Below are 15945 nucleotides of genomic sequence, written 5' to 3' on the forward strand. Positions count from 1 at the left end.
CATTAAAAAAAAAGGAAATATGACAGAGCTAAGGTGAGTGGGAGGACAGATGATTGGGAAGTTTTTAAGGAACAACAGAACTTAACCAAAAAGACAATACGGGGAGAAGAAATGAGGTACGAATGCAAGCTAGCCAGGAATATAAAGGAAGATAGCAAAAGCTTTTTTAGGTTTGTGAAGAGAAAGAAGATAGTTAAGAACAATGTTGGGCCCTTGAAGAATGAATTGGGTGAAATTGTTATGGGAAACAGAGAAATGGCAGAAGAATTTAATGAGTACTTTAGATCTGTTTTCACTAAGGAAGACACAAGCAATCTCCCAGATGTATGGATGGGCCAAGGACATTGGGTAACAGAGGAAATGAAACAGATTGACATTCGGAAGGAAACGGTGATGAGAAGACTGATGGGACTGAAGGCTGACAAATCCCCAGGTCCAGATGGTCTGCATCCTAGGGTACTAAAGGAGGTGGCTCTGGAAATTGCGGATGCATTGGTAATCATTTTCCAATGTTCCTTAGATTCAGGATCAGTTTCTGAGGATTGGAGAATGGCTAATGTTATCCCACTTTTTAAGAAAGGAGGGAGGGAGAAAACAGAGAACTATCGACCTGTCAGCCTGACATCGGTGGTGGGAAAGATGCGAGAGTCCATTATTAAGAATGAAATAGTGGCATATCTAGATAGCAGTGATAGGATTGGGCTGAGCCAGCATGGATTTACTAAGGGTAAATCATGCTTGACTAATCTGTTGGAGTTTTTCGAGGATGTAACCAGGAAGTTAGACGGGGGAGATCCAGTGGATGTAGTGTACCTCGATTTTCAGAAGGCATTTGATAAGTTCCCACATAGAAGATTGTTGGGTAAAATCAAAGCTCAGGGCATCGGGGGGAAGGCATTGACATGGATAGAAAACTGGGTGGCAGAAAGAAAGCAAAGTGTAGCGGTGAATGGGTGTTTCTCGGAATGGCAGGTGGTGACTAGTGGGGTGCAGATCTCAAAATGGCGGTGCAGGCTCGAAGGGCCGAATGGTCTACTTCTGCACCTATTGTCTATTGTCTATTGTCTATTAATGCATCTTGTCACCTTGTCAACAAATTCAGTCAAGATGGTAAGACACAATCTGCCCCAAACAAGGCCATTTTAGCTCTCTTTAATTAGACCATCGGAATAACTCTGATGGGGTGGGACCAATTTAATGAATCATCTTCACTACAGGAAGATTGTGAATACTATAGAACGCGTGCAGAGGAGATTTACAAGGATGTTGCCTGGATTGAGGAGCATGCCTTATGAGAATAATTTGAGTAAACTTGGCCTTTTCTTCTTGGAGTGACGGAGGATGAGAGTTGACCTGAAGGAGGTGTATACGACGATAAGAGGCATTGATGGTGTGGACAGCCAGAGGCGTTTTCCAAGGGCTGAAATGGCCAACATGAGGGGGCATAGTTTTAAGGTGCTTGGAAGTATGTACAGAGGGGATGTTGGGCTAAGTTTTTCACACAGAGCGTGGTGGATGTTGGAATGCACTGCCAGGGATGGTGCTGGAGGCAGATACAATAGGGTCTTTTAAGAATCTCTCAGATAAGTACATGGAGCTTAGAAAAATATAGGCCTATGCGGTTGGGTAATTCTAGTCAGTTTCTAAAGTAGGTTACATGGTTAAAACAACATTGTGCTTCAAGAGACTGATTCCTGGAATGAAGGGGTTAACATATGAGGAACGTTTGAAAGGTTTAGACCTGGAAATTAGAAGAATGCGGGGGATCTTATTGAAACCAACCGAATGGTGAAAGGACTAGACAAGGTGAATGTTGAGAGGATGTTTCCAATGGGTGGGGATGCCCAGAACCATAGGACACAGCCTCGCAATTGAGGGGCGACCCTTTAGAAAAGAGGTAAGGAAGAATTTTTTTTTAGCCAGAGAGTAGTGAAGCCAGAGAGACAGCTGTGGAGGCCAAGACCGTGGGTATAATTAAGGCAAAAATTGGTAGTTTCCTGATTGGTCGGGGCATCAACGGTTATGGGAATGAATGGGATCCGGGATTTGGCATGATGGAATGGCAGAGCAGACTCGATCGGCTGAATGGTCTAATTCTGCTCCTATGCCTTATGGTCTTAAAACAGAATGCCTGGCAGTCCCTGCAGGGGAATGGCCCGTGTGGGATGGTCAAAGGCATGTGGCAGATTGGCTCATTAATAGTTCTCACCAATAAGCACAAATACCTCACGGTTGGCAATAGGAGGGGGCTTTCCCTCCAGAATCCTTTCTGAAAGTCAGAGTCACTGACTGACCTGATGCGCTTGACAACGGTCTCCGGCGTGACAGTCCGGAACTCTACCACTGTCCCCAAGAGGATGAATGAGAAATGAATAGAGAGTAGAGATCACACGGGAGGCCGGAATGAATACCCAGACAAGTACTTTAGGGATAATTTGCCTTTCCAGCACAGTTCAAAAACATAGGCAATAATCTAAATCAGAAGGCCGGACATAAGAAAAACAAGAGTAAAAGAGTAGCCGGCAAGCAATTCCAAAAAACACAACAGACTTAATCAAAAGTTCTAAAATCAAACCGGTCCACAATATAAACATTGCGAGGCAAGGCAAAAAAAAAAAAAAAAAAAAATTCGAAAGGAAAGCGCACTGGATTACAAGACAGACACAGGATCGAGCGTTGGCTAATAGACTGAGTGAGGAACAGCACAATTCACAGCTTAAATATTCAGAATAACCAGGCAGAGGTGAAGTCAGTTACCATGCAGGTAACAGAGCAAGGCAAGAATGTTTAGCAACAAGAATCCCGCTGACAGTCACACTACCAACACAGCACGGACCTCGGGACAACTGCGATATGCGTGGATCAATGCTCAGTTTTCCGTACGGAGAGTCGATTTATAAGCAAGATCTGCAGGAGAATGCAAGGGGTTCAAACGAGTTACCTGATTTACGGGCTGTTCCCGGGGACACATATCGGTCTATTGTTGAACCTCCTTCCGCATTAGACATTGAGGGACTAAACATTGGAAATTTCTTCCTTGGCCAGAAGCAACAAGGTGAGTGGTAACAGTGACCCGAAGACAGAGGTGCTGACACTACAAATGTACAGAACCAATTACACCTTCAATATTTAGGCCGAACGGTATACTGAATGTAAATAAAGTTATGAACAATGCATAATGTATATTTTATCAAGGGCAGGAATCTGTATTAAGGAAGGCGTGGTCCAAAACTTACTGAGGAGTTTTCAACAACCCTTCCGTAACCTCCCCTTCTGCGGATTAAATAAGAACTCCAGCACATCTCCGCGCCCATTGCCGTGATTTAGTAAGAGTGTTTGAGCCGGAGAACTGTGTGACTGCGATGGAACAGTGGCCAGACCTAAAAGAACTCTTGTCGAACCTCGTTCCCACGGCTTTGAGCGTCATCGGGAATGCAGCATTAACAGCAGTTCTGTATGGATTCCAATATCTGGCGGAGGAAAACAGCCCATGTCCCTGTGATCCGGAATGGAACGCTACCCATTCGAATCTTGCTTTTAGTGTACCCACAGTCGTCCTCCTTCTCATCAGTATGATACTGTTACCCGGTTCGCGGCGAATGTTTAAGTGTGGAACGTGCACTTCTTGTCCCAAGTGTGATTCACAGTCGCAAAGTAACAATGGATGCTTTTGTTGCTTGAACACCTTCAACCAAGTTTGTTTTGTATTTAACACACTGATGCAAATGTCGATCCCATCTATCACATGGGTTATTATTTTACTGCTGGATGGGGACTATGTCGCCTGTTATTTCGACCCTCCAGTCAATCGGACGCACAGCGATCAGAAATGCAAAGAGTTTTGCAGCCTCGAAACTTCGTCTTCTCTGCGCGAGCATTGCTTCAAGTCCCGGGTGAGTATCGTCAGATATTGCTTAAAGTCTGCGATTACAACAGTGCAGGACTCTGGCCAGTGGATCTATCCGAGCCGTTACCGCCCCGGCACATCATAATTCCGATGCGAAAAAGCGCCCAGAACTGACATAGAAATGATGGCACAGGTTTAAAGTGAGAAGCAGAAATTTACAGGGTGATTTGAACGATAGGCTTTCCACAAAATGGTGGTGAATATCTGGAAAGAGGTGCTAGATGAGGCGTTGTAGACGGAAATAGTTAAATATAGGTACTTACAAACGAAAAGAGTAAGGGGATACGGAATAAATGTCGGGAAATGGGGGTAGTGCCAAAGGGCATCTCAGTCGGCAAAGGTCAAAGTTCAAAAGTTCGAAGTAAATTTATTATGCAAGTACATATATGTCACATGTCCCTACCTTAGAAATTACTAGGCTTACCCATAGCCCTGTATTTTTCAGAGCTCCGTGTACCTATGCAGGAGTCTCTTAAAAGACCCTATTGCATCCGCCTCCACGACCGTTACCGGCAACCCATTCCGTGCACTCGCTACTCTCTGCGTAAAAAACTTACCCTTGACATCTCCTCTGTACCTACTTGCAAGCACCTTAAATCTGTGCCCTCTCTTGTTAGCCATATCAGCCCTGGGGAATAAGCCTCTGACTATACACACAATCAATGCCTCTCATCAGTTTATACACCTCTATCAGGTAACCTCTCATCCTCCATCGCTCCAAAAGAAAAGGCTGAATTAACTCTACCTTTTCTCATAAGGCATGCTCCCCAATCCAGGCAACATCCTTCTCAATCTCCTCTGCACCCTTTCTATGGTTTCCACATCCTTCCTATAGTGAGGCGACCAGAACTGAGCACAGTACTCCAAGTGGGGTCTGACCAGGGTCCTATATAACTGCAACATTACCTCTCGGCTCCTAAACTCAATCCCACGGCTGAGAAGGCCAATGCACCGTATGCCTTCTTAACCACAGAGTCAACCTGCGTAGCAGCTTTGAGTATCCTATGGACTCAAACCCCAAGATCCCGCTGATCCTCCACACTGTCAAGAGTCTTGCCATTAATACTATATTCAGTCAGCATATTTGACCTACCAAAATGAACCGCCTCACACTTATCTGGGTTGAACTCCATCTGCCACTTCTCAGCTCAGTTTTGCATCCTATCAATGTCCCGCTGTAACCTCTGACACCCCTCCACACTGTTCACAACACCTCCAACCTCCCATACCCTGACATTCATTTTCTTGTGGGCATTCAAAGTAAATACAAAGGGAGAAGCTCTTTAGTTTGAGGGTAGTGACCCTTTGCAGTTCTCTACCAGTTGGTACCCTGCTCACTCTGAGTACATACAAAGCAGTGATTGATGGCTTTCTTTAGATTAGAGCAGAATAATATGATATGGATTTAGTACAGGGAATGAGTATTGGAGCAATGGACGACCTCGTTGGCAAAATACCTTTTCAATTTCAGTGGCTGGGGAAGCTCAATATTTACTCTCATTCTATTTATAAGCTTCTTGTTTTTTTATATCCTGACAGATAATTGGAAGCAGTTTGCTGATAGTATCTGTGTTCTTACTGGTATTACTAAAATTCATTCCGAGGTGGACTTATTGTGACTGTACTGAGGAGGGTTATTACAAGTTCAAGTATAAACGAGCATTGGAAGAGAAGAAATGGAACAAGATAAAGGAAGAGTTGGGGAATATGGTGGCAGAGACGGCAGATGAGAATACCAAAATGCTAATTTCAAATCTGAGACACTGGAGATCTGATCAGGGTAAGCAGAACTCTAACCAGGGTGAACCGAACTCTAACCAGGGTGAACAGAACTCTAACCAAGGTGAACAGAGCTCTAACCAAGGTGCACAGAACTCTAATCAGGGTGAACAGAGCTCTAACCAAGGTGCACAGAACTCTAATCAGGGTGAACAGAGCTCTAACCAACGTGCACAGAACTCTAATCAGGGTGAACAGAGCTCTAACCAAGGTGCACAGAACTCTAATCAGGGTGAACAGAGCTCTAACCAACGTGCACAGAACTCTAATCAGGGTGAACAGAGCTCTAACCAACGTGCACTGAACTCTAATCAGGGTGAACAGAGCTCTAACCAACGTGCACAGAACTCTAATCAGGGTGAACAGAGCTCTAACCAAGGTGCACAGAACTCTAATCAGGGTGAACAGAGCTCTAACCAACGTGCACAGAACTCTAATCAGGGTGAACAGAGCTCTAACCAAGGTGCACAGAACTCTAATCAGGGTGAACAGAGCTCTAACCAACGTGCACAGAACTCTAATCAGGGTGAACAGAGCTCTAACCAACGTGCACAGAACTCTAATCAGGGTGATCAGAGCTCTAACCAAGGTGAACAGAACTCTAATCAGGGTGAACAGAGCTCTAACCAACGTACACAGAACTCTAATCAGGGTGAACAGAGCTCTAACCAACGTGCACAGAACTCTAATCAGGGTGAACAGAGCTCTAACCAACGTGCACAGAACTTTAACCAGGGTGAACCGAACTCTAACCAAGGTGAACAGAACTCTAACCAAGGTGAACAGAGCTCTAACCAAGGTGCACAGAATTCTAACCAAGGTGAACAGAGCTCTAACCAAGGTGAACAGAATTCTAACCAGAGTGAACCGAACTCTAACCAAGGTGAACAGAACTCTAACCAGGGCGAACCGAACTCTAAGCAGGGTGAACAGAACTCTAACCAGGGTGAGCCGATCTCTAACCAAGGTGAAAAGAGCTCTAAACAAGGTGCACAGAACTCTAACCAAGGTGAAAAGAGCTCTAGCCAAACAGAAGATACAAACGCTGATGAAGCTGGCCCCCGTGAAAGTTCAGCATAACCAACTGTAGGAGCCATGTTTTCTGTGCTGCACGTTAATTATCTTTATTATAAAAAGTAGTCACATTAGTGCGGTGGTGGTAAAAGCAAATGGAATAAGTATCATACTATTGCTTATTTCTTTGTATGTTGTAGCTTGGAAACGCAGAGTTCATGTTTTTTCTGACTGCTTAATATCATTTAATATTGCTTCGATATTGTATGTTTTCTAATTACTAATAAATAATCGAATAAAGGATTCGACTCTTTGAAACACACATTTAATTGGAGCCAAGGGTGAGACAAGCAGGTAGAATAACTCTGTCTGGGGTCGCAGGCTGGTGGCAATTGTTTAGTTTGATTTCGGATTTTTGTTTTGCCGTTACACCAACTGTTGACAATATTACAATGAGGCGTCATCTTAATCGCCATTTTGGAGACATCAATGATCGACCACAACTCAACAAGGCAGGGTATACCTCCTGAACACCAGCTACAGTTCCCTGCAAAAGTATTCAGCCCCAACCCTTTGTTCACATGAATGAGTGATACAACCAGGGATTTTGATCAATTTAACGGTGAATTTTGTACTTATGCATCACATGCTCCTGTTTCACAGCAGGGTTTCATCTGAGAATCGATCATATTTGTTGATGTTCGAACTTCAAAGTAAATTTATTGTCAGTCTATATACATTGTGTCACCAGATACTAAGTTGGCATTCATTTTCGTGTCCGTTTTCACAGTAGAACAAATAAATACTTTAGAATCAACGAAAAACTGCACAAAAACACAGTTAAAGAAATAATGTGGAAAAGACGATAAATACAAAACTATTATAATAAATAAGTAATTGAGCAAGCGTCAATAAATGTATAATAATGAACAAACAAGTAAGAAAAATGACAAATAAATAAACAAATATCCGTAAACATGAGGCACCAGCAAACATTCCATGGTCATAGTCAGTTAGATTGCATTTCCTCACCATTCTCTTCTTTGCTGTGAACAACAGCTGAACCTCCTGACCATGTCTTTATATTTTTATGCAATGAGCTGCTGCCACATGATTGGCCTAGTCAATATTTTCATTAATGGCTAGATGTACCTGAGAAAGTGGTCGATAAGTGTACATATTGTTACTGATATATCTGGCAGTTCTCCTTCCATATTTTGCTGGAGTTTTGTTTGCATGATCTTTAGCATTACCTTGCTAACATGTGAAATTAGTAAAATTGTTCAGTAATTTGAACATTCCTTCACATTGAGAATTGGGATATAAACTGATCTTTTCCCATCTAAAGGCCATTGTTGGGTTTTCCAGATCTACTGGCAAATTGCGTGCAACACTTTTACAGCATCACCTTTTAAATTTTTAAACAATTCATCTGGAAATCTGTCACATATTCCAAGACAGATATATTCCAAATAAGAAGAAATTTTCAAAGGAAAGAAGGACACTACTGCGGCTAACAAGTGAAGAAGTCAGAGTCAAAGTGAAAGCAAAAGCGAGGGTATACAAGGAAGCCAGAGCTTGTGGGAAGATAGAGGATTGGGGAGCTTTTAAAAACTTGCGGAATGAAACTAAGAAGGTCATTCGGAAGGAACAGATGAATTATGAGAGGAAGCTGGCGACTGATATCAAAGACAATACTAAAATCTATTTTCAAGTATATAAAGGGTAAAAGAGAGCCGAGGGAAGATATGGGACCAATAGAAAATGACGCTGGAGATATTGTGTTGAGAGATGCAGAGATGGCTGAGGAACTGAATGCGAATTTTGCATCACTCTTCTCAGTGGAAGCTATCTGCTGTGTATCGGACATTCAACGGTGTCAAGGAAATGAAGTTTATGCTGTGAAAATTATCACTGAGAAGGTGCTCAGGAAGCTTAATGGTCTGAGGGTAGATAAATCTCCTGGACCTGATGGAATGCACCCTTGGGTTCTGAAGGAAGTAGCTGGAGAAATTGTGAAGTAATTAACGATGATCTTTCAAGAATCAATAGATTCTGGCATTGTACCGGATGACTGGAAAATTGCAAATGTTACTCCACTTTTTAAGAAGGGTGGAAGGCTTCAGAAAGGAAACTACAGACCTGTTAGCCTGACATCAGTGGTTGGGAAGTTGTTGGAATGGAATTGTGAGGGATGAGATTACGGAGTACCTGGAGGTGATGACAAGATAGGCCAAATCCAGCATGGTTTTCTGAAATGAAAATCCTACCTGACAAACCTACTGCAGTTCTTTGAGGAAACTACAAGCAGGATAGATGAAGGAGAAGCAGTAGTTGTGGTATACTTGGATTTTCAGAAGTCCTTTGACAAGGTGCCACACATGAGGCTGCTTAGCAAGATAACAGCCCATGGAATTACAGGGTATTTACGAGAGTAGGTGGAGCACTGGCTGCTCGGCGGAAAACAGAGAGTGGGAATAAAAGGATCCTATTCTGGCTGGCTGTCGGTTACCAGTGGAGTTCCACAGAGGTCGGCGTTGGTTTTTTACAACGTATGACAATGATTTGAACTATGGTATTAATGGATTTGTGGCTAAATTTGCCAATGATACAAAGCTAGTTGGAGGAGCAGGTAGTGTTGTGGAAACAGAAAACCTGCAGAGAGACTTGGATAGTTTAGGGGAATGAGCAGAGAAGTGGCAAATGAAATACAATGTTGGAAAGCACTTTGGTGGAAGAAATAAACGGACATGCTATTATTTAGATGGGGAGAGAATTCAAAATGCAGAGAAGAAAAAAGACTTGGGAATCCTTGTACAATATACCCTAAAGTTTAACCTCCAGGTTGAGTCGGTTGTGAAAAAGCCGACTACAATGTTGGCAATCATTTCTACAGAATATAAGAGCAGGCATGTGATATTGAGGCTCTATAAGGCACTCATGAGACCACACTTGGAGTATTATGTGTCGTTTGGGCTCCTTATTTTAGAAAGGATATACTGACATTAGAGGATTCAGAGAAGATTCATGAGAGTGATTCCAGGAATGAAAGGGTTACCATATGAGGAACATCTTGCAGCTCTTGGGCTGTATTCCCTGGAGTTAAGGAGAATGAGAGGGGGATCTGATAGGAACATTCCGAATTTTGAAAGGCCTGAACAGATTAGATATGGTAAAGTTATTTCCCATGGTAGGGCATGATTTCAGGATTGAAGGACGCCCTTTTAGAAATGATATGCGGAGAAATTATGTCAGTCAGAGAGTGGTAAATCTGTGGAATTCGTTGCCACAAGCAGAAGTGGAGGCCAGGCCATTGGGTGTATTTAAGGCAGAAATAGATAGGCTCTTGATTAGCCAGGGCATCAAAGGGTCTGGGGTGAAAGCAGGGGAGTGGGGATGACTGGAAGAATTGGATCAGCCCATGATTGCATGGTAGAGCAGACACGATAGGCCAAATGGCCTGCTTCTGCTTCTATATCTTATCGTCTTGTGGTTTAACATCCTGCAGCCTTATTATTGGCCATGTTCTCTATCACCTATTTGGCTTCACTTTCCAGAATGTCCGGCTCTAGATTGACGAAGGAGTCATTGCAGGTATCTTCGCTGTTGGGATCTTTCCTCTACAATTCTTCTGTGTTCTACTGTCATCACATTTTTAGGTCTTCTGCTTCTGTAAGATACATCGCTTCTTTGTCTTTTACTATACTTATTTTTGCATTAAATGTTCCTTTGATTTCTCTAATCTTCTTGAATAGAACTCTTGTTTTTACAATTCTGTTGATCCTTTCAACATCACAGTGATCCAAGTTTGTGCTCCAACCACAGATGCAAAAGAGGATGAAATTATTCAGATTTTATGAAGAACTGCCACACCTCCTGGATATGACACCAAAAAAGGAAGTTGTATTTATTATTGGAGACTGGAATTCCAAAGTTGGAAATCACCAGAACACCTGGAGTACAGGCAACTTTCGCTTTGGACTACGGAATAAAGTAGGACATTGACTGGTAAAGTTTTGCCAGATTATCTCTCTGGTTATAGCAAATACCCTCTTCCCAGCAGCCTAAGAGATGGCTCTATACATGGATATCACCAGATGCTCATCACTGAAACCAGATTGATTATATACTTTGCAATCAGAGATGTAAGAGCTCAATACAGTCAGCTAATTCAAGACCAGGAGCAGATTGTAGTTCAGACCATGAGCTGCTTGTTGCAATATTCAGAATGAAACTGAGGAGCATCAGGAAAACCAATGTACCAGCAAAGTTTGATGTTGACAGCATCCCTCAAAATATGCTGTGGAGGTGAAGAACAGATTCAATGAATTAAACCAGGCAGAGTGAAAACCAGAAGGACTATGGATAGAAGTAATGAGCATTATACAAAACATGGCAACAAAATATATTGCAAACAAAAAGAAGACCAGGAAAGCAAAGTGGACTTCTGCAGAGGCTCTACAAGTGGCTGAGCAGCGAAGAGAAGTGAAGGCCAATGGAGATTGGAAGCAATATCCCCAACCGAACGCAAAGTTCAAAAAGATAGAAACATAGAAACATAGAAAATAGGTGCAGGAGTAGGCCATTCGGCCTTTCGAGCCTGCACCGCCATTCAGTATGATCCTGGCTGATCATCCAACTCAGAACCCTATACCTGCTTTCTCTCCATACCCCCGATCCCTTTAGCCACAAGGGACATATCTAACTTGCTATCTAACATAGCAAGGAAAGATAAGGAAACTTACTTAAAGGAGTTACGTAAAGATGCTGAAGAAGTCAACAGAATTGGAAAAACAAGAGATCTATTCAAGAAGTAAATTATAGGCACACCTAAATTCCCTGAATGCACATACGAGGCTTGCCTGATATAATTCTTTGAATATGTCATTCACAGTTTCATTACTCGTGTCCCTGTAAGTTGGATTAGTTATGGTTAGTTATGGATATTGAAACTTCAGCATCAGAGAAAACCAGCCCCTAACATAACTCTTCAGACAGCAGTGTCCGGCTGGATAGTGATCACCTACATCCACATCAGCGGACACCCAACTCATCAGAACCTCATCACGAAAAACTGTGCATTGTTTCTACTTTTAGGATTCAGATACAACATTTTCAGCCCTGTAATCACTCTTTCTGATTTTGTCTGACTTTTACATTGCAACTCATTTTGTTGTCTGCAATTTTACTCCATCAGCAGCCTCTACCCACTACACATTGCCAATGTTTGTAAACCAGCTACCTCATTTTCAACATTATTATCCATCTTTCCTAATATATTTCTTGCATTTAAATGTAGGCAACTCAGGACACCAGTCACACCTTGCTCGAATATTCCCGCTAGAATATTAGCCCTGCTCCGGTTCAGGTGTATCCTTCTGTACATGTCCACATTCCCTGGAAGAGAGCCCAATGTTCCAAATATCGTTTGTCCTCCCTCCTAAATCAAATGTATAATCTTCCTAGTTCTGGTCCCACTAGCACGCGGTATGGTCAACAATCCTGAGGTCACAACCATGGAGGTCATGTCCTTTATCTTAGCACCTAACTCCCTGAACTCCCTGTGCAGATCCTCGTCACGCATTGTAAGCACGTCATTGGTACATACATGGACCACGACTTCTGGCTTTTCACTCTCCCACTTAAGAATACTGAGGACTCGATTCAATATATCCCAGGCCCTGGCACCCAGGAGCAATCTAACATCCAGGACTCCCATTCACGCCCACAGACCTCCTGCCGTTTCTCTAACTAACGTATCCCCTATCACAACAGCGTGGTTCTTCTTACCCCTACCCACCCTCCCTTTCCCCGTCGATCTTATGGTTATATCCAGAGCAATTGACAGTGGGCAGTTAAGTGACACAATAGGAAGGTTGTGGTCTACAAATTAGAAAGGGAGACAGAAGATAGGTAGCAATGTTACAATATTCATGGGGGACTTCGATCGGAAAGTAGATTCCGAAAATCAGGTTGGTGCTGGATTACAGGAGGAGGAATTTCCAGACCACCCATCACTGAGATTTAAAATTAAAGTGGAAGAAATCATTAAAGGGAGAACATGGAAACTCCCCACGGAGTTCAGGATAGCACCCAGGTCTCTGGCACTTAGAAACTGCATGCGTGAATCCAACACCGCTCCTCCAAAGGACCTCTCCAAATAATTTAAAGAGGGTCTCCTGGATAAGGCCACTGGGAAGCCACTTGCCAGGCTTTAAATGATAATTGCAATCGTCAAGCTCAAGCTCAAGGTCAAATTCAAGTTTATTTTCATTTCAACCATATACATGTACATAGAGGTACGGATTCGTAAAAAAGTACAGTGCAAAAGCAATCCCCTGAACCCATCTAGCCCATGCTGAACTATTTAATCTATCTACACCCATTGGCTACAGCTCTCCATATCCCTACATTCCCTAACTTCTCTTAATCATTGAAATTGAGCTTGCACACATCACATGACTTATACTGCCAGTTCATTCCACACTCTTACGACCCTCTGAGTTTCCATTCATGTTTCCCTTAATTTTTCCCCTTTCATCCTTAACCCATGGCCTCTAGTGATAGTCTCAGTCAACCTCAGTGGAAAGAGCTTGCTTGCATTTAACCTATTTATACTGTTATGTACCCCGTAACCGAGTTAACAGACCAGCAGAAATGGAATGATACGTTGGAGTCTGGTGGTACTGTAACTAAAGGTGTTTATTAGTAAACTAAGCAATACAGTATCAAAAATGCCAATATACATATAAAACAGGTTAGCAATGATAAATACAGAAGTGTAGGAATAAGAATCAAAAACCAAGCTCTATCAAAGTCTAGGGGTAAATGAATTGTCATAAGAAAATATAGAGTTCAGTTCAGTTCGTGTTGAGGTAGTTGTTGTTGTGTTGCAATTGTTGGAGAGAGAGAGACAGAGCGAGCAAGAGATGAGCAGCTGCAGCAGGCAAACCTTCCATCATCTTCTTATTCTGTTGTACCATTGGGGTCACCGATTATGACCCTTCCGTACCAGGCTAGACTGTTCTTCAGTGACGGACTCGTCACCCAGGAAAGGGCTGACACACACACAAGTCCCCACTGGTCTACCTTCATCCACCGTGCTCCAGCCCGATTCTCCTGAACTGATCCTCCAGGCCCCCACCTTCCTGTGGGTGCACAGCACTCTTTCAGTTTTCACTGGTGTGTCTGAGGGTGTCTCCCCAGACCCGTCTTTTATCCCCACTGATGCGGTATCAGCCATCCATCAACTACACATGTTCATGTCTATCAAACTAGTCCACTCCCTGCTGTCTCAGCAAGAATGTTAACGAGCAAAGAAGTGTCCTTGTAGCAAAAGGTAAGTAATTGGTGAAGAAGCCATAATACATAAATCATCCATACCTCTCTCTCTCTCTCTTTCTCTTATCTGTAGCAGATGCCTCTACCTCTGTTCTTCATCTCTCTCTCGCTCTCTCTTATTAGCAGCATAGTTCCCGGGGGGGGGGGGGGGGGCGTCAGCTCTGGACCCCATTTCTATCTGGTTTGTTCAGCACACATAACAATACATCTTATAACTTCATATAGCTCTATCAAATCACCCCTCAATCTATTATGTTTCACGGTATAAAGTACTAATCTATTCAATATTTCCTTATAACTCAAGTCCTCCAGTCTCAGCAACATCTTTGTAAATTTCCGTTGTACTCTTTCAACCTTATTTACATCTTTCCTGCTGGTAGTTGACAAAATCTACACACAATCCTCCAGATTAGGCCTCACCAACGTCTTACACAACTTCAACATAACATCAATAAATTATAAAACTGAATTCCGAGATTCCTTCTTTCTGCAACACTCCTCAGTGCCCTACCGTTCACTGTGTAAGACCTGTCCTACCAAAGTGTAACACTCATTATTGTCTGCATTAAATTCCATCTGCCATTTCACAGCGTATTTATGGCTGGTACAGATCCCGCTGCAATTTTGATAGTTTTTCATCGCTGTTCACTACACCTGCAATCTTGGTGTCATCCGCAAATTTGTTGATTCAATTAACCATATTATCATCCTGATCATTGATACAGTTGACAACAACAACAGATCCAGTACTGATCGCTATGGTACTCCACTGGTCACAGGCCTTCAGTCAGAGAGGTAACCATTTTACTACCACTCATTGGAATCTTCCTCAATACCAGTGTTGAACATTCATCAACAGTATTGGGTTATGAAATTCACCACAGAACTCTTAATTATTCGAAGTTCATACTTTATTGTCTAGCCCAAACAATGACGTAATGATATTGACCCCAACTCTAAACATGAAGTCTACTGTTGCCTTTGTACAAATGTTCACTCAGACCACCGTTCCAATTTATAATAGTGAAATAATGGATCTCCCGTTGGCCAGACGGCCAATCCTTCCTCACCCAGCCCCAGGCATGAGGTTCTTACTTGCAATGGCGAATCTCCAAAATTATCACAGTTATTGCCTTCGAAAACCTCTGTTTTTCTTCATCAGTTCAAATGTTGCATTACAATGATATTGGCTACGAGTCATCTCATTGACTTTTAACGCTTTTTTATTGCCTCTTGTCCAATCCAGCATCTATTTATTGTCCCTCTTCTGAAGATGACTTCCAGTAAATTATGACTCTTCGTTCCCTTCGATTCTGACTATTTCAAAACAGTCAAAGACCCCAAATCTAATGAGGTTACTTTCGTAAACTCATCATTGAACACTTTACACAGCTTATCTGAGAATGATCTCAGGTTTAGCAGCAAAAACTCCTTCTGTCCACATTCAATTGCTCTGATTAGATTATACCAAAGCAAATATCAGTTCAAACGTTTCACAAGATGGACTTTACGAAGCAGCTTCACAAAATTGTAGCATCCATCTCCTTCAAACACATGTCAAGAACTAAGACAATAACTTTGTCTGCTTCCTCTGTCCTTGAAACATACGAATTTGGTGTTTCTTTCCATATTTTAATTCCGCTACAGGCAACACCAGTGTCTAGTCAAATTGCTTCCTCATCTTGAATGCCAAGTGACTGAACCTCCTTTATCAACCTTCCTTGTGTAACTTTATTAAAGACCTTGGAAATGTCCATGTAGACAGCATCCACAACCTTGCCTTCATCACCTTTCTTGGTAACTTTCTCGAGAAATTCTGTAAGATTGGTTAGAGACGATCAACTACACATGAAATCATCCTGACTATCGCTTATCAGTTCATGTTGTACGTGGCCTATGAGTGG

Source organism: Hemitrygon akajei, chromosome 2 (genome assembly GCF_048418815.1).
Source record: "Hemitrygon akajei chromosome 2, sHemAka1.3, whole genome shotgun sequence".
In the NCBI taxonomy this organism is placed as follows: Eukaryota; Metazoa; Chordata; class Chondrichthyes; order Myliobatiformes; family Dasyatidae; genus Hemitrygon; species Hemitrygon akajei.